The 20,437-nt window shown below is 36.5% G+C and overlaps 1 long non-coding RNA gene across 1 annotated transcript; it reads right to left on the minus strand.

Annotated features, from left to right (window-relative positions):
* Window positions 1-367: 367 nt before the first annotated feature.
* On the minus strand, window positions 368-10,689 carry LOC141497960 (uncharacterized). Its single transcript, XR_012471499.1, has 3 exons — window positions 10,408-10,689; window positions 4,016-4,227; window positions 368-3,392 (listed from the first exon to the last, which is right to left on the minus strand). It is a non-coding gene; the product is annotated as an uncharacterized LOC141497960 (long non-coding RNA).
* Between the last annotated feature and the right edge of the window lie 9,748 nt (window positions 10,690-20,437).

A 20,437-nucleotide genomic window follows, 5' to 3' on the forward strand; every position in this document is an offset into this window, starting at 1 on the left:
CCTGGTGGGGGAAATACACATTCATGAGATCAGTGGGGAAAAACACTTTGTTTTTTAAAAATTTTTTTAGGGGTGGCTAGGTGGCGTAGTGGATAAAGCACCGGCCCTGGAGTCAGGAGTACCTGGATTCAAATCCGGTCTCAGACACTTAATAATTACCTAGCTGTGTGGCTTTGGGCAAGCCACTTAACCCCATTTGCCTTGCAAAAAAAAAAAAAACTAAAAATTTTTTTAAATTAATATTTTATTTTTTCCAATTATATACAATAGTAATTTCTACCCCATCATTTTCTGTAAGGTTTTGAATTTTACAGTATTTCCTCCACCCTCCTTTCCTTCCCCCATCCCCCTACAGAAGGCAGTCTGGTAATCTTCACATTGTTTCCATGCTATACATTGATTGAAATTGAATGTTTTGGGAGAGAAATCATATCCTTGAGGAGAAAATAAAATATTAGAGATGGCAAAATTATGTACTACATAAGACTTTTTTAATTAAAAAAATGGAAGGCAATAGACTTTGGTCTTTGTTTAAATTCCACAGTTCTTTCTCTAGGTACAGATGATATTCTCCATTGCAGGTCTAAAATTGTCCCTGATTATTGCATTGATGGAATGAGCAAGTACATTAAGGTTGATCATCACACCATTGTTGCTGTTGGGGTGCACGATGTTCTGCTCATCTCACTCATCATCAGTTCATGCAAGTCTTTCCAGGCTTCCCTGAATTCCCATCCCTCTTGGTTTCTAATAGAACAATAGTGTTTCATAATATAAATATACCACAATTTGTTCAGCCATTCCACAATTGATGGACAGTCACTTATTTCCAATTCTTTGCTACTACAAACAGAGCTGCTATGAATATTTTTGTACAAGTGATGGAAAAACATTTTCAACCTGGGTTCAGACACAATTCTCCATTGGTCTCCTTTTCCTCATCTATATTAAGAGATAATTGGACCAGATGGAACCTGAAGTCTCTTTCATCTCTGGATCTATGGTCAGGTTATCTGTGCAGTCAATTTAGGAATTTGGGAGTCATAGCACTGTAAGAGGGAATAAAGAGTTATTAGACTAAATTCCCAGTCTTTGGGTCTTGAAAGGTTTGGGATTAGTGAGAGGCAGTTGTATCCCCAAGATGAGAAAATTATATTAAAGGTAATAATTCTCATATCTACCCTTTCTCTAGAGAAGATCCCTTAAAGGAAGGTCTTGGGAAGGTGGGTAGGTCATGGGCAACTAGGTGGTCCAGTGGAGAGAGCACCAGGACTTGAGTCAGGAAAACCCAAGTTCAAATATAACCTTAGAGACTTATTAGCTGTGTGATCCTGGGCAAGTCACTTAACCCCATTTGCCCCAATTTCCTCATCTGAAAAAAAAAAGGAATAATAATTCCCTTTTAAAGATAAAATGAGGCAATATTTGTTTAAAAAAATATATATATACACACATATATCAGCACAGTGCTTGGTACATAATAGGTGTTTCATTTTCCAGGGCCTCTTTTTGAAGACCACATCTTCCTCTTCTAGGATCATGACACTGATTCTGGATGTGAACTCAGTTCTTACTGGTTCCAAGCCTTGAGAAATTAGTGAAATACCATAGAAAGCAACTTTCCAGGTCCTGACCACCAGGTTAGGGGATTGATGATAAAAAAAAAGCTATTCAAAGAGTGAAAAAGGAACAGTCAAGGGGAAAAGTGTCTATGGGCGTGAGTATGGGGGGGGGTTTCCCTCATTTGTTTTCAGGTGGTGCTGTATCTTCACAGGATAGCCAGCTTAATGATGGGTAGCACTAGGAATAAAAGGAAAAAAAGGCAAAGGTAACTCCCCTCCCACCTTTGCCCCTACCCTTCCTCTATTGCCAGTGGGCAGCACCCTCTCCTCTGTGTTTTACTAGTGGTGCTTTCCTAACTTGGTCCTTGAGCAGTCATAACTTAGATTCTAGGTCACTTTCCCTCTTTTTTTTTTTTTCAAAGAGCTCAGACTCTGGCTCATAGTCTTCTGCTCCACCCCAACTCCTGCCCTCATATTTAGGGGCTTCAATGTACATGTTAATGTCCTTTCAAACATCCTGGACTCCAAGTTTATCAGTATCTTCAGCATTCATGATAAGTACCTTTTTTTTACCTTAGCCACACACAAGTATTCTACTTGAGTAATTCAGGTTTCAGTGCTTGGCATACAGAAAGGACTATATGCATGCTTGATTGAAAGAAACTAGTTAACTTTTAAACTTCTTCCCTCTGATCATGACCTTTTGTTTTTCTATCCTTTCTACTTCTCCATTCTTACTAAACCTATTCTTTGTTCCCACTAAGACTCCATCACCTAAGGCCTCACTCCCTCAAATCACAAGTCATAGATTTAGAGCCAAAAGGTGTCTTAGAAGTTATCTAATCAAATTCTTCCTTTTGACAGTAGTAGGACTGAGAAGAACTTAAATGACTTATCCAAGGTTCAATGCCCTTGCACTCCACTTACTTTACTCACTTTGAATCCCAACTTTTCAACTTAACCACATATTGTCTTCTACCCTTGTCTCCGAACTATAATTAAGAATTTTTTTTCTAGCTTGTTGTTAAGCTCTATTTCTTAAAGGTTTCAAATACCATCAGTGAATTCTAAATGTATCCTGGGAAAAGCTTTTGTGGCCTCATCCTAGTTCCAACTTTGCTTGCTCCCTTGTTGTATTGTTTCTTTTGCCTGCCAAGTTTCAAATTTGGCATATCACCACCATCTGCCGTTTCTGTTTCTTTTATGCTGACGAACACTACTGGACGGAGTTCCACAATTCTCCTGAAAGGTCCACTGCAAATATATGTTATTAATTTCAGGTGGGTACCCCTCTTCTATTAAAAAATCCATTTATTTTTCCTTGATTGATTCTTGGTTGCACTCCTCCTGTCTCTTTGAAGTCTTCTTATCTCTTCCTAATAGAAAATTCCCCCTCTTTCTTTAATGTTAAAATGAAGGTCATCCTTCTTGAGTTCCCTTTAGTCTATACTTTAGAACTCCACCATTCTCTCTTCCTTTGCTCTAAGTTCTGTTGAAGATTGGTGTCCCTTCTCTTGATGATAGATAACTTTTCTAGTTATACCATTGATTCCATTTCTTCTGTTCTACACTGGAAACTTGACCCTTTGATCATCCCCTTTCTTTCATTTTCTTATTTGATTTTTTTTAACAGCAAACAGTGGACAAAACAAGATTCTTCACCAAATCCAGTGATGAAATGTAGTTTAGGTAATGCCTTTATAACATTCCAGAATATTCATAAGTCAATCTTTTTTGGTCTCTATCTGGGAAAAAGAATCCACATCTTGTTCTTTTGCTATTTAATTTCTACAGCACAATGGAAAAAAAACCTTTTGAAGTGTTTGATGCCTGTAAAATAAATTAATTTGTTTTTAATTAGTTTTTAGATTTTATTTTAATTTGTTTCTAATTTATAAAATTTTTACATTTACAAATACCATTCAAAATGAGCACAAACATATATATATATATATATATATATATATATATATATATACAATAGAAGAGAAAAACAAGGATTATATATGAAATGATGAGTCTCTTTTATAAACAGCTTTCTTTTCTTTTTCTTTTTCTTTTTTACCAACATGTAATTTTAAAATAATCTGTCCTGCTTCAGACACATAGATTTGAATAAGGGTATTAATAAAAGGAAAATAAAACACTTTGATAATGTCAGGAGTTGCTACTTAATAACTGTGTTTTCTTAAATCACTTTATCTCTCTGGCTCTCCATTCCCTTCTTTGTAAAATGAAATGGTCAAATTCGACCTCTAAGGAAACTAAGAGCCCAAGAACCTAAAACCTAACAGTCTGACTTCTGATAACATTGCTGTGCAGAGATGTTAAGATGATTTTGGTAAGACTAGAGTTACTTCTCGCTTCAGAAAATATGGACAGAGATCATGTACCAGAACCTCCCTCTGGAAGGCAAAACAAATGCAGACTTACAAACTGGAGAGCCTACTCACAGAATAGTTGCCTCAAGCAGTGGCTTGCTTCCAAAAGTGACAACACAGAGCGTAGGTGACCTGGAGTTCCCCCAAAAGTTTGATTAGTTGTGCTCAGGCTGCTGTTTTGGAATCTGCAAGAATTCTATGCAAGACCCTGAACCTCACCAAAATTATGCATTGAAGGACAACTGATTAGCTCAATCTGGTTCCCAGCTGTTGGTTCTGTGACCCTGAGAGAATAAATAGAAAAAAAAACAGATAAACAATAGTAAGAAATGGATACAGATAAAACCCAACTGCCAATACATGTAGAGAATACTTATTTTTTTTAACATTATGTATGTTTTTGGAGAGCAGTGAAGATATAAATACCATGGATTTTTTCCTGAAATAACATTGCTTTCTCCTTCAAAATGAAGAATCTTCTTTCAATAAGAGGTTCCTGAAGTAAGATTTTTTTAGGGTTTTTTTTTTGCAAGGCAAATGGGGTTAAGTGGCTTGCCCAAAGCCACACAGCTAGGTAATTATTAAGTGTCTGAGACCGGATTTGAACCCAGGTACTCCTGACTCCAGGGCCGGTGCTTTATCCACTACACCACCTAGCTGCCCCTACAGTATGTACATAGATTTTCTTAAGGGCTTTTGAAGGGGATTGCTACTAAACATTAGAAAAACATACAATATTAAAAATAATAAAAATCCCATAAAAGTCTTGACTATGAACTTCACAAAACATCAACTAATACAACCATTGCTATACACATGAAATCTAAAAAGAGGACTATACATGAAACCCCAAAGCTATAGCTTGTTTTTTTCCTTTAAAATGAATATTATTACATTTAACATGATAGTGCCCTGCTTATATCTTCTTATGAATTTCCTTCCATTTTTCCTCTAGGTAGTTTGAATGTTTTATTGATACTATTGACTTTTCTTTCTTTTTTTTTTGTATCATTATCCCTACCTATCCCCTTTCTATTTCCAATCTACCTTCCCAAATCAAAGCCTTTCCTTCAAATATTTTTTTTTTAGGTTTTTTGCAAAACAAATGGGGTTAAATGGCTTGCCCAAGGCCACACAGCTAGGTAATTATTAAGTCTGAGACTGGATTTGAACTCAGGTACTCCTGACTCCAGGGCTGGTGGTTTATCCACTGCGCCACCTAGCCACCCCTCAAATATTTTTTTTAAATAAATTTCTTTTATTGAATTGATTTCCAATTGTTTCCTCTTCCTTCCCACTCACCACCACCTCCAAAGAGCTGTTTCTCATAACACAGAACTTATTTCAAAAAGGAAAAATTCATTAAAACTGATCAATGTTGAAATTATTTGAAATGTTCCATATCTTTGATCCCTTTCCCTGTCCTCTACAATGGAGTAGGAGGGAGTTATCTTTTAATATCTCTTCTTTGGGTTCAAACTATTTTTTTGCTTGTTTTGTTTTGTAAATTTCATTGTTTTTTATTTATATTTTTGTAGTGAATATGCATTTGGTTTTTCTTTCTCTGTTTTCTTCATTTTGCATAAAATCATCTAAGTATTTTCATACTTTTTGGTACTCTTCATCTTTATTAATATTCCTTTAGACAGTAATATTTCATTACATTAATTTATCTCTCCCTTGTAATTAATGCATGTAGTCAAGCAAAAAAAAATACATATTTGCCATATCTAGATATGTGTATCTCATTCTTCCCCTCTTGTTTATCCTCTTTCTATGAAAGGCTTCATCATTAGTCTTTCAGAGTCATGACTGGTCATTGTATTGGCCAGAATTCTTATCTAAATGGTTTTCCTTTATCTAACTATCTATCAACGGTTTTCCTTGTTTTGTTCACTTCACCCTGTTTCAATTCATATGCGGGTTCCCAGGTTTCTATGAATCCAGGCTTTTCATAATTTCTGATTTCTCATTAACATTCCATTCATGTACCATAATTTATTCAATCATTCCCCAGTTGATGGGCATGTATTTTATTTCCAAGTCTTTGCTACAAATAAAATTATTATGAAAATTTTTGAACAAATGGGTTGGTCTCTTCCTTGTTCTCGCCCCTTTGGATTATATATCTAGTTGTGGTGTTACTGGGTACAAGAGTATGAAGTTTAGTGACAAAATTTGGGGATATGGGTCCAAATTGCTTTTCAGAGTGGGGCAATTCAAGACTCTACCTATAATTTGTTCATTAGCATTATCCCTCTCTTAATCCCTAATAATTGTCATTTTTCTTTATTGTCATCTTTGTGCAAATTATGGGTGGAAGTGGAATCTCAATTGTTTTCATTTGCATTTCTCTGATTATGTAATAACAATTCCAAATCACTAGAGTTGGAACATATTCTAGGATAGTTGATAGTTTGTATTTCTTCTTTTTGAAAATTACTTATTCCTGGTTTTTTTACCATTTATTTGTTAGACAATGGTTCTTATTTTTATTATTTTATATTGATTCCTTATAAATCTTATATATTAACCATTTATCAAAACAATTCACTGCATATTTCCCCAACAATCTATTTCTCTTTTCATTTTAATTGCAATGTTTTGTACAAATAAATCGTGTAACTCTTCAGTTGTTTGTAATCAAAATGGTTAATTTCATCTTTTACATTTATATACATATGCATATGATCTCTTTGGTCAAGAATTTTTCTACTATATAAAGCTGGGAAAGAAATCTCTTTCCATGCTCCTCTAATTTATTTATGATAGATATGACCTGATATACTTAGATCATATATTCATTTGTAATTGGCAGTATGTGGTATGAGAATATCCAATTTCTATTAGACAGGTTTCTAGTTTTTCTAGAAAGCAGAATATATAATCATTCCTTTGTTCAAAACGTTTTTAGTTGCTCCTCATTGTCCACAGTGTAAGATGCAAACTCTTCAACAAGAAATTTAATGTCCTGTATAAATGTGTTTCCCATGTCTATTTTCAGCATTATTTCTTCCTCTTTCATAGGACTGGCAATCTCTTAGATTTGGATGAGGTGTTAAGAGAGCATCTAGTTCTTCCCCCCCCCCCCAATCTTTCAGATGAGGAAATAGAGGCTTAGAGAGGATATGTGACTTGTTCAAGATAATATAGTTAATAAATGTTGGGCTTAGGATTTGAACCTAGACCTTTAAGTCCTGTGCTCCATCTGCTACATCATGTTGCCTCTCATGCACTCAAAAAACATTCTAGACTAACTGGTTAATCAGAAGTTCTCCTGTTCTAGACTTGCATACCCTTCTTTCATGAGTCTTTAGGGGCATTCTCCTGACCTGCAGTGTCCTCACTTCACATCTCTGTAGGCTGAATGGATACTCAAGGCTCAGCTCAGAGACCACCTCCATTATAAAGCTTCTCCTAAACATATGCCAGCTTCCCCCACCCCAAGTTGTCTTCTCATAGCATATTGTCTAGACCTGTCCTTATCAAGTCTATCAATACCATGTTCAACCAAATCTGTGGTTTCTTTGGTGAGGAAATGCCGGTCTGTAAAAATCAGCAACTTCTCTGCAACATAAAGCCCTGGAGAGCTATCAGGAAGGGCCAGGCCGGCCACATCCACTCCTTCATTCCTCTCTGGCTTCACCCTTGAATCTCTGGACTTTCTTCTCCATCATATTCCTTCTCACTCTGGAGATCCTTCTGTCCCTGAAACTTCCTCATGCACAACGATGCCTCTAGTATAGTCCCTCCCTCTGATTGGTCAGTAAGGAAAGGCTCAGGCTGGTAATTTTGACTCCTTCATTCCTGTCCTCTAGACTTGTTAGACTTGATTCTTCACCATGTGATGCCCCATATGGGCATTCCAACTTTTCAGGTTCCTTTTAGGTAATATCTTCCTCCCTTAGAATGTAAGCTCTTTGAGGCAGGGACTGGCTTTCTTTTGGCTTTTATTTAAATTCCCAGTGCCTGACACATGGTAAATCCTTGTTGCTTTGGCTGCCCCATGCTGCCAATACTATATACTTAGTTCATCTCAATTTTTACAGATATTGATTAGTATTTCTGCTATCACAAGGCACTATCCCAAAGCCCAGGAGATACAAAGTTCTGTTGCATTGAACTGAACTGAAATAATAAGAAAGATTCTTCCTTATTTGACTTTCAAAGATTTCTTTCCTTTGTCTTTGGCCTCTCTGGCTTGTCCTGTGGAAAATTTTTTTCTGAAGTTGTTAATGATTCTGGAACCTTGGAATCTCTTTCCATGCTCATTTGTTCTAACTAGGTTGACAACAAGACCTGATAATTGTTCCTGCAACTGATTGGGAAGTTGACCTCTTGTCCTAGAGACCTACACCATCCCCTGATCTCTTCTTCTTTGGAAGCCATCAGCTTCCAGTACTTCACATTTTAGGCCATCCTCCTCCTTTTCCCTGAGCTCCAAGACTGGACTATTTTTTAGCATATTTCTTCCTCTAGACTGAGTTTTTTACCTTGATCATGTCTCCTGGTGGGCCTCCCATTATATCCTTATTTAAGATTCCTTGGCTCCCAGTTGTTGGCAGCTAAGTCAAAACCCTCAGGCGCAGTTTACTGTATATTCTACCCTAAGTATCTTCAATGAATCATTCTAATATGCCCTCATACTTCTCCTGGTCTAAGCAAGGAGATAAGGTTGGGTTATGGTTTCCAGGTTTCACAGTAGAGAAATATTTTAAAACATATCACAGGTGCTGTTGAATGATGACAATGTATAAAACTACAGAATAATAGTATCTATAGCATTTAAAAAATTTGTAAACATTCATATATGCTATCTTATTTGATAATTACAGTGTGATTCCGATGAAAGATAAACTTTGGAAATCAGTTATTTAAAAAATTAGATTTTTCTAGTAGTCTGACTTTCAGAGTGGGTAATCAAGAAAAATGTCTTCTATGCCCGTTCAAAGGGACTCAATTTGTTTTGGATGGCATGCCACCAGGGATGAAATGATATTCTGTCTTTCCTCTCCTTGTTTTCTTACCTGTTGACAAAGAACTAGTTGAATAGTGGATTATCCCTAAAAGATTCTTAATTAACTTTTTTCTTATTTTTCAAAATATAAGAGGTTATTTACCCTTGAATTCTAATTCCTAGAGCTGTTGGTGTAGAAAAGGTCTATGCTCCATGATTTCTGGCTCACAGAAAGTGCTTAATGAATGTTTATTGAATGATGTGCACCTTAAAATCTGGTTCTCATTGCCTCAAGGCCACTGGAGTTATCTGGAGACACTGGGAAAAGAGTTGTCCTGTGAAGTACTCCTTGAATTTCTGTTGATTTATAAAAAAAATTGTCTTCTGATTTATAATAGTAGACTGGAGTGATGTAAAGAGCCTTGGTACTGAGAGACTTGGATCAGAATTTGCCTTTGACAAGTTACAGGTCTGGTAAGACTTCAACTCTCCGAGTCTTAGTTTTCCCAGATATAAAATGATAATAAAAAATATCTGCATTATTTTCCTTTCTTTTCCTCTGGTTTCAATTAAAATACTAAGGTGTATTATTTTTATTAGTGCTCATAACTCAAATCCAGAATAATATTTGATTATAATAACATGAGGGGGGCTGCCTTCCTGTTTTAAATTAATGTGAAGTAACCTTCATGAATCTTGACTTCCAAAGTACTTTATGTTCTCATATAAATTTTGTTCTAAGAGTACAAAGTGTTATGGATGTATTTTTAGGATTGGTCCTTGGCTAAGCAGTAGAGTTGATAGAGATAGAACAGAAATTAAGGCATATAATTCAATGCCAAATTATATAGTACATAGTGCATGAAATATTTTTATTTTTATTTTTTAGATTTATTTTTGTAAACATTTATATTTCTCTTTTTTTACTCCCTCTCCCAAACACATTGAGCAGTTTTTTAAAACCTTATAACAAATATACAAATGGGGCAGCTAGGCGATGCAGTGGATAGAGTACCAGCCCCGGAGTCAAGAGGACCTGAGTTCAAATTATGTGTCAGATACTTAATCCCATTGCCTTATTTAAAAAAAGTCAAAAACAAAATATATATATAATCCAGTAAAACAAATTCCCAAAATAAAGTGGTCCCATCCAAAAATCTATGTCCTATTCTGAATTTTAAATCCATCTCCTCCCTGGGAGGAGAAGGATGGTATGATTCATGTTCAGTTTTCTGCACTAATAGTTTTTCATTTAAATGCAGTTTTCACAAAGCTGGGCATACTGGAAAAAAAGAAAAAAGTGGCAAAAGAAATTTTCTATGCACAAGTATGAGATGAAGAATCTAAGGAAATGCTTAAATAACATTCAACTTTTCTCTAACTATGGAAACTCATTCTGCTTCTGTAGTCAACAAATCTAATTAAATTCTAGGAAATGTTTAGAAGTCTCATGAAAGCAAACAGACAACATAATTATATGCTTGCCCAAATCATGGGACACACATACCTGGTTGTACTTCTGGTTATGAATTTCAAGAATAGCATTGTGAAGCTGGAAAAATCAAAAGAAAAGTAATTAAGGGGATAAAGTGATTCCATAAAAGGGCAGAACAACTAAGATTTTCAGTATTACAAAACAAAGTCAAAACAAGTCATTACTTACTATAATTCAAAGATTGAATTGAGATGTGGTTCAAAGATTGAATTGGGATGTGGTTCACACCTACAAAATCATGGAGCATGATATAATTGGGCAAATATATTCATAAGTCCATATACCTAGATGATGAAAAAACTTCAAAGGACATTAGGTCCAATTCCTTTATTTTTACAGACAAGGAAAATAAGTCCCAAAGATGTTATATGTTTTCTTAAAGTCTCATAGGAATTAAGTGGGAGAAACAGGATTTGAATGCAGGTCCCTGGACTTCAAAGTCAGTGTTTTTTGCTCCATTACATGCAGTCTTTTACACTCAGTGAAATATATATTCATCTAATTCTAAAATACCAGAAAGAGGATATTTTATTTAAAAAAATAAAAGGAAGGACTGAGAGACATTGCAGCTTAATAAAGCTGTTGAAAAGTCTATTGCTTGGCCATAGTCTAACCTAGGAACCTAGGTTCCAGTCTTGCCTCTGACACTAGCTGAGTGACCATAAGCAATTTACTTACATCTTGGTTCCCCAGCAAGTCTCTAAGACTTTAAATTATAGTGGGGTTATAGCAAACATTCTCTCAGAATGTATTTTTAAAAAATACAAACTATCTCTATATGGAAATAAAGCTCTTTATAAAAATACAGAAAATAAATAAATAAAGTTGAAATAGAGCAGTAAACTCTTGAGATTGACAATGCTGGAAGACCAGACCATTGGTGATATAGTGAGGAGATGATAACTTCTTCGTGTTCCAAAGCATAGCAAGCAAGTACATCTAGGCAAACTGTGCATTTTGTGCAGGTGAATAACTCCTTTCCTTGAGTAGTTCAGTGAGTCAGACAAGGCTCCGACTGCTTATGAATTTATTCTATTCAAAGTAGCAAAGCCCTTCCTTTCCACTGATATCACACTTCTGCCAGGAGCTCCTCTACTCTCATCAGAGAGCAAAAGTTCTTTTTCCATGATCCTCAGTTCTTTCTTCTAACTAGGAAAATACTATGCTTCCCGATAGCCCCCTTGTTAATAAAAAGCTACACTTTAATATAAATACAAGTATAGGTAGATAGATACATACATAGATAGATAGATAGATAGATAGATGATAGATAGATATCAGACAAAATAGATTATCAATATTCATGCCTACTATGAGCTGTCAATGGGGATACAAATGCAAACAATGAAATGATCCCTAATGGAGGAGACAAATATATATAGAAAGATAGGCAGTTAAAGATCTAGATCTATATATAGAGAAAGAGACAGATCCATAAATCTACATCTAGAGAGATACAGAAAGATAGATAAACCTGGGCTACAGAGACAGATCTCTCTACTTCTTTCACCTCCATTAGAGATTATTTCAATGTTCTCATGTTTATTCCTGGCACATGGTAGGCATGAATAAATGCCTGTTGATTGATTGATTGTCTGATTTGGAGTAACATCTACTCCTAGACACATCTAGTGGATATTCTATTTCCTTTCTTCTTCAGTACCTCCTGCATCTTAATTCATTAATTATCTTCTTTCTCTCATTTATCTTTAATCTCTTCCACTTCATTGATTATTTCTCCTTTGTACTTGTTTCTTTTTTTCTCTCTGTCATCTCCTTTGGTAATCTCATTCACTTCAATTTTATGTCAATATTATCAATGGCTAGAAATGTCTAAGAAACCTGATTTCTCCCTGAACGTCTAAGCAGTTGCTAAGTTACACCCACGGTATCTCTTAGATTTCCTTCCTCTCTTTGTACCCTCTATCACTTTATTTAAATATTTCTTTCTGTCACAGATTACTGGAAAAAAACTTCTTTTATCTTCTCACTTCCATTTTGTGTTGCAAATGGCTGCCAGATTCATTTTCATAAATTACAGTAAGTTATTTCCTTGCTCAAAATCTCTTAATGACTCATGATTATTTATAATAGAAAGTGAAAACTTCTTTCCCAAAGTCTTTTGTGGCCTATTACACCAGGGTTATTACCATTTTTTGCCTTAGATTTGTTTTTATAGAGATTGAATCAGAAGGGAATATTCTATTCTATTCTCTCCTTTTTTTCATAGAATCATAGATGAGAACTAGAAAAGAACTTGAAAACTAGAGACTCTAATTCAAGCCTTCTTTTCACTGAGGTTTAGAAAGGTGCAGTGATATCCCACAGGGATTAAGGGACCATCAGAATCAGCTTTTCTACTTTATCATGATTCAGTCCTATGTTGGAATGACATGAGCTGTTTTGAGTATTTCAGGGAAAGATTTTCAACAAAGAAGGCTAGATAAAACTAGTTCAAATATGGTAATGGAGATTTTTTTTGAAAAGTTTAAGTTCAGAAATAGCAAACATTTTGATCATCACCTAAGAACCTGTAAATCTTCCAAAGTCAATAGAACCCATCAGGCTATATACGGAGGCTGACCAAACTCTGGACCCAGCCACCAAGATCAAGGCTATCTCCTGATAAGTGCTAGCCTTGACCACACTGGGAAGGTCTTTCCCTACTCCAGTTATCTAGGCCAACATGACAACAAGCTGCACTTTCATTTAACCTTGATCCTTCATATACAGACACAAATATACCTATATACTTGATTATATGTATATGTCAATATGTTTATGTATATATATATACATATATATATGTATATATATATATATATATATTTTAGATCTGTGATTCCATTGCCTTAGGAAACTTCCTATGGTTTTAGAGAGATGTCTAGAACTATGAAAAGTTGAGTGAATTGTCCAGGGTCACACAGCAAGGATGTGTAGAAACAAGATTTTCCTGGTTCTAAGGTCAGTTATTCTTTTTACTATATAAGATGCTAATGTGTCATATACATTTATACACATATCTATATATGTGTATGTGTAGTGATTTTAGTTGTTTAGTTGTTTAGTTGTTTAGATTAGCTCAATTCTTAGCACATAGTAAGTGCCAAATAAATGTTTAGTTATTAATTGATTGAAATCTATGGGCTAATTTATGTATTTGCTCCTGCAGATGCATTGGTTTTACTCTTATAACTCAGCAATATGAAAAGGGAAAGATCTGAGAATGATTGATGGAGTTTGTTCTTCATTCTTGAAGAATACCATGACATCAGGGGAGGGGATGTTATGACAAACACACGAATTGGATTTGAGTGAGGGGGTACTGTATAACCTAAGTCACTGGCCTCACTTTCTCCTGCAGTGCCATCTGGGTTCAGTGACCAGATGTGAATCATAATGATTAGAGATGGCCTTGGATGCAAAGCAATCAGGGTTAAGTGATTTGCCTAAGGTCACACAACTAGTAAGACTCAAGTGTCTGAGGCTGGATTAGAACTCCCATCCTTTTGACTCTAAGGCCAGTGCTCTATCTACTACAGCACCATTGATACATGTATAAAAGGGAACAAATAAAAATAGTAAGAAGCATGGAAGTAGGAATGAGTAGTAGGGAACATATATGGGATATAGTGAAAAGAATACTACATCAGAGGGATGGAATTCAAATCCTCATTTAAATGATCATAGATTTAGAAGTGGATAGGACTTTAGAGGTCACTGAGTTGAACGATGTTTATGAAAAAGAAAAATGGGGCACAGAAAAGTTGTGACTTACCCAGAGTCTAGCAAAGATCTGTGATGAGGCTAAAATCTAGTTCTTCCTGATTCTGAAGTCATCTCCAATCCCACTATAGTACAAAGTGACTTATGACCTCATACAAGTCACTGCACAACACTGTACTATACAAGTCAGGCCAGGAGTTGAACACAATGATCTCTAAGATCTCTAAGATCTCTGGATTCTATGATTGTATGAATAAAATATTTGAGAAAGTAGTAAGGAGGTAGGAGGAGAACCATAAAATAAGCATGTCAAACAAAGTTAGATGAAAAAGAAACTATAACATCAAAGGTAGAAGTCATGAAAAATGAATATTAAGTGGAAGAATTTGAGTTTGTTCAAAATAGTATTGATAGAGATGATTGCTCTGGAGTTTTGAACTTTTGAGTTTTTCAGTCTTCTAGATTCCCTCTTATCCTTGGGCCTTCAGAAGCACCCTCCTCTCTGGGTTCTCATCCTACCTTTCTAACTGCCCCTTCTCTGTTTTGCTGACTTCTTGTCCTCTTCTTTTTTTGACCTCTTCTCTTGTCCTCTTAAAGTATTTGTACCTTCAGGCCTTTGTCTTGAGCCCACTTTTGTTCAAGTTCTCTCCCTTAGAACTTCTTTCATTTTTATAGTTTCAGTAGTCCTCTCTTTGAAGATGATTCCTGAATCTGTATCTTTAGCTCTGACTTCTCTTTTTACTCCAGTTCTACATCTCTATATTCCTATAGAAAATCTCTGTGAGGGGGCAGCTAGGTGACTCAGTGGATAGAGCATTGATCTTGGAGTCAGGAGGACCGATGTTCAAATCAGCCCTTAGGCACTTGATCCTTATTGGCTGTGTGACCATGGGCAAGTCATTTAACCCCATTGCCTTGCAAAAACCAAAGGAAAAAAAATCTCTGTGTGTCCTACTGAAACCTCAAACTAAATCAGTCTAGAACCAATTTCCTTTCCACTAAACTTGCTCTCTTTTCTGATCTTAATACTTATATTACTTAGTCTACCATACTTAACTCAAAGTTTGTTTCTTCCCTCTCTCTCTCTTATCTATAATATTCAAGTAATTATAAAGATCCATAGATTTTAGATTTAAAGTATCTTTCAAATCTTTTCAGCCTTTCTCTCTCTTATAAACTAGCTAACTATCAATTAATGCCAGAGCAATTTTACTTATTCATAACTCTATGCTTCTTTTCTGCTCAAGAATCTTCACTGGTTTTGTATTACTCACCCATTAAAGTTCAAACTTCTCATCATGCATTCAAAGTCTTCAGTAATAATATCACTCTACCTTTCCAGACTTCTCTTCTCATTCCCTTCTCATTCCCTTTGTGGTTGAATAAAGATCATGCTTTCTTTTAATGTTATTGCTTTTTTTTTGCTTCTTTTCTAAATTGTCTTTACTTTCATGTAAATTGTCCCATGTAAATTGTCCTTTACTTTCATGTATTTGCTTTCCCAATCATTTATCCTCTATTTTATTTCTTTGGTGAGACATGACATTGTGGATTAAAGTATCTCCTATCTGCTAATTATTTCTTTAAATGCCCCAGATCTTTTACTCCATCTAGAGGTCATATTTACTTCTACTGCTAATGTCTTTCCTGTTGGTTTAATTTGCTTATGTTAAAAATCTTTGAGTTTTCTTTTTTCTGAGATCTTTGGTAATTTTAGTCTTGTTTACTTTATTTTCACCCATTGCTCATTTTCTGACTCCCTTTTCTCTGATGACAGTTTTTCTGGGATCTAGATCTTAAAAATGTCTTAGTTTCCTCCCAGATTGAGTAAGTTGCATTTCACAAGACTAAATCTTTGCCTCAAACGACTTCTGAAGGAACAGAACTGGTTATAGGTTGAGTTCTTGTTCTCAGTCCTAGTGGAGTGTCGCAAGGTTCTCCATGCATGTGTCCTGCCTCATTCCCTCTGTTCCTTAATTCTCTGATCCAGTAGCACAGAAGGCAGCATCAAAGTCTTAACAAATCTCTAAAGTTTAGAGTTAGGACCTCTGAAGCACTTAAGAGAAGGAAAAGACCAAGGTGCAGATGTGAGTTCTATTGCAAGCAAAGATATATATTCTCCCCTATTCCCCTTGTTCCTTTACTTTATAACGCTTTTGTGGAATAAAATCCTGCCATTCAACCTGAATACATTTCTGCTTCTTACAGTTTAAATCTCTGAGGCACTGGGAAAAAAGAAGGATTTGAAATGTGGAATTGAGTTCTCTTGCAAAGCTGTGTATTGATTTGTGCAGCCTTGCTGATGGGAATAACATAGGAGTAGGAGAGGGGTTCCTGAATGAGTTCTCATTAAGGATTAGAAAATATTGGTCTTGTCTGCTTTAGTTCATCAAACTTTTCTTTGTTGGGGTTCTCAGAATCCTAGACTGTAGAAATAACTGACATTGCTTTATCTAGGGTACATAATTCCAATTTTGGAGAGAACTAAGAGGTTCTGAGGATCAAAGGAAATGTCTAGTCTGTCATCTTGTTGGTCACTAGACCAGAAGTCTCTCAACCCTTCCATAATTCAGTCAGATTGGATGACCTTCTGTGCCACAAATATATCATGTATACTTCTACTTGGTGTTTTTACTTAACTCTGTTTCTTAGTCCTGTAATAGTTTCCCTCTTCATTTTCTTCTGATTCAATTCAAAGGCTATTTTCTCCATTAAATTTTTCTTGTGTCCTTTTCTTTCCCCTCTCTATTCTTCCCCCTTCCCTCAATTGATAAGGACATTTTCACCAGCAGATCTCACCAAATAAAACAAAACAAAAACCAACAACCAACAACAAAAACTTTGATCAAATTTTTTAAAAATACTTTTAGCTGGTACTGGCATCTTCCTTCCTTCAGAAAAAAAACCCAAATGGTTGTTCCCTAAGAGGGTGAATATTTGTGGATTCTGAGAAACACAGCTCTCTCTCTTCCCCAGGTTTGACTCTAGCACAATTAGCAGGTAGTGGAGACTGCTGACAATTTAGGGTAACATGGGCTGCTTTGGCCCTACTGTCTGAGACCAGGGCTGTTAAACTTCATCCATCCCTGCCCCCCCAACCATGTTTTTCCAGCATCCTGAGAATGTTGAGGGTGGAGCAGTGGCTCTGTTCCTTTGACTGTACACCCCCAGTTTTTAGTGGGGCAGAGAGAATTCGTATTTGTCTAGTATTGAAGATAGAGACACAAATAAATGAAAACACTTAATTGTTGCACTTGGGAAGAAGAATCCCTGTGCTTTGAAGTAAAAAACTTTGGTCATGCTGTTTTGTTCACTTAGCCTGAACCACCTTCAAGAGAGATTCTTTTGCATCAGTGTGAAGTCATTCCAGTCTAGTCATTGATAACAAAAAGTTCTGAACCAAAGCTGTTGACTGCAAGGGATAACTGAATGTCTGGGGTTTAATGCCCCTGAAGCTTAGGACGAGATTCAAAGGATCAAGAGCTAGACATAACCTCATAGGTAGAGTTGGTAGCAACATGTTAGGATTTGCTTCATTACAATTAAATATATATTTTTTAGCACAAATCCTTATAAATGACTTTTTATAATCATTTTTTGGGTTATTTTACACTAGTGAGGAATGAAAGACTCTCATTTCTTACCAGCTGCACAGCCTTTGGCCTCCTCTAAAGCTAACATCTTCTTTCCCCTCCTCCCTCCTTTTTGCGCAGTCTTCCCTCACTGGACCTCAAGCAAGTGGATGGCAGAGGTGCAAGCACTCAATAAGCGTTGGGTGAGTGGGCTGGGTCAGAACCCGCCGGAGCGCAGTTGCCAGGAGCTTCTGTGCAAAGCCGCAGAGGTCGGTGCCAGCCTGAAGTGGCCTCCCTTCCCCATCGCGGGGAGCGGAGCTCGGCGCTGCCCGGTTGGCCGCGCTTCCGAAGGGAAGCGGCTCGGCCCATTGGCACGGAGCACCCTCTTGTGGTGGATGCTGCCCATGAGTATGTCCTACGAGAAGGACGTTCAGAGAAACAGGGAAAGAGTACAAGGAGGGAGACTTGGCAAGGAAAGAGATTTCTTCTGAAAGAAAGAAAAAAAACCAGCTAGTGTAGAAGAGGAAAGGGAAGGAGATCTAAAGAAACCGGTGGCTAAGCGAGTCATGCAGGAAGAATTAGAAGCCAGTTGCTGCTAGCCTCAAGTGGCTAGGGGTGTTGCTGCTTTAACTGGCGGGGAGTAAATTGAAGGAAATCAGTGTAGAATGAATTGAGATCAGAGACTGTCCAAAGCAGGGAGCACCAATAAGAGTGATTGATCTCAGAGGAAAGTCACTAAGAACAAGAACAAAGATTTGCAGGAGCTGGGAGACAGGAAAATCGAACAAATGACTCAGAAAACTCTAAGGACCAGCAACTCTAACAAGAGCTCACATTTATATGGGCTTGTTCACTGAGCTTTCCTTATGAACACTCCGTGAATAAGACAATATTAAATCAGAAGCTGAAGGGAGCTAAGAGCGACATAAAAGTTCACTCTAAGGTTTGCAAATTACTTATACATATTATTTCATTTGATCCTCACAACAAAAATATTCCATTTGATCCTTAAAACAGGATCCTTAAGATGGGAAGTAACAGTATTATATTCATCTCTTTTTTTTAACCCATGAAAAGATAGAGGCAGGCAGAAGTTAAGTGACTCAGCCAGGGTCACACATGTATCTAGTAAGTGTGTGAGGCTGGATTTGAATCCAGGGCTTCCTGTATTCCTGCAGCCCAGTCACTGTGTCACCTAGCTGCCTTTATGTTAATGATCCTTGAGGACCACATCTGTGAGATAACAAGGACAAAGGTCTCCAAGACCCTCTTGCCCCTCTGTTGTTTTGCAGTACTGCTGGCTCGGTATCTCAGGACATCTTCATTCTCCTACTTTTGTGTTTGCCTGAGAAGCAGCTCATCCTGAGATAATAGGATATATATACCATAACTGTAAAGGTAAGGAAGTATGACAAGAATTTGGACAAACACCTTTATGATCTTTTTGTATGGCTGGCTCCCACTGATTAACTCATGAGATCTGTTTGTGCTGTCCACTGGTATTTGAAAGATATATAGAGGTTAAGGATACTCAATAAAGTTGTCTTTTGTTCCTACAAAAAGAAGCTCTTGTCTCCCTTTCACTGTAGCTGAGAACAAATTCTTTGCTGGTCAAAGAACTCAAGGTAGTTGGTGCACCATTTTATTTCACCTTTATAAGCAACTTTCTCATTTATGCTCTCATCTAATCTTCACCATCCCAATTGTTAGTTTTCAGAATTCCTTAAGATGAATCAAATTTCCCAAGTGAAAAGGAAAGGTCTGGAGACTATCTGAATGTCACCTTGGTTGGAAGTGTCCAAGGTATGCCAGCTAAAGGAGCATCTCCATTCCTCAGAGCTCACAACCTTCCTTCCTTACTCCATGTTGCATGCTTCCAGATGAAGTACTTCCTTTTCTTTGTTAGGAAAACCATCCAAGCAAAGGAAAGCTCTGAGAGTGCACTCCCCAGCATTATCTTCTATTTGATCCCAAGCAATTTCAGGCAGGAGCCTGGGGATTTTAATAGGAACTGTGGGAGTAGATACATCTGGGCTTAGTGTTGTTTTTATCTGAGAGCTTTGCTCACATAATTTCCCAGACATAGAGAAGTAGAGAAGGAATGGGAAAAGATAGGAATTAAAGAGTTCTCGTGTTGGATGGGACCTCAGTGGACAACCTTTACATGAAAGAAATCTCTACCCTAACAAGATCTCCAGTGAGGCTGAATCCATTATCACTCAAAATAGAAATTTAGCCCTTTTGTATTACATAAAAGGAACAAGATCTGACATTTAAAGACCTGAGAAAGCAAGTCCTGAAGTTTAGTCCTTCACCCAACATCATAACTAGTGATCTACATCATAACTAGTGGTCTTACTACTGCATCTAGTTTATGCTGCCTCTTTGACCCTGATGTTCACAAGTTTTGGGTACCTTTCTACCTTTCCACAATTATTACACATTCCTGGTGCTTCTAATTCTGGTGTCCTGAGGCTTCCCACAGTAACACAATTCATTGTCTGCCATCTACAGGAAAGTAACATATGAGCAACTCCCACTCAACCCCAGTCAAAATCTCTGTTCTTACCATATCTTTACTTTCAACTAGCTGTTATAGAAGAACTGATATATGTATATATATATATATATGTATATATATATATATACATATATATATATATAACTGATAAAATTAATTCCAATCAAGGTCTCATAAACTAAGCTCAGCATAAGTATATCCTTACCTTATCGGTATTTTAAAA

This window comes from Macrotis lagotis, chromosome X, assembly GCF_037893015.1.
Source record: "Macrotis lagotis isolate mMagLag1 chromosome X, bilby.v1.9.chrom.fasta, whole genome shotgun sequence".
NCBI lineage: Eukaryota > Metazoa > Chordata > Mammalia > Peramelemorphia > Peramelidae > Macrotis > Macrotis lagotis.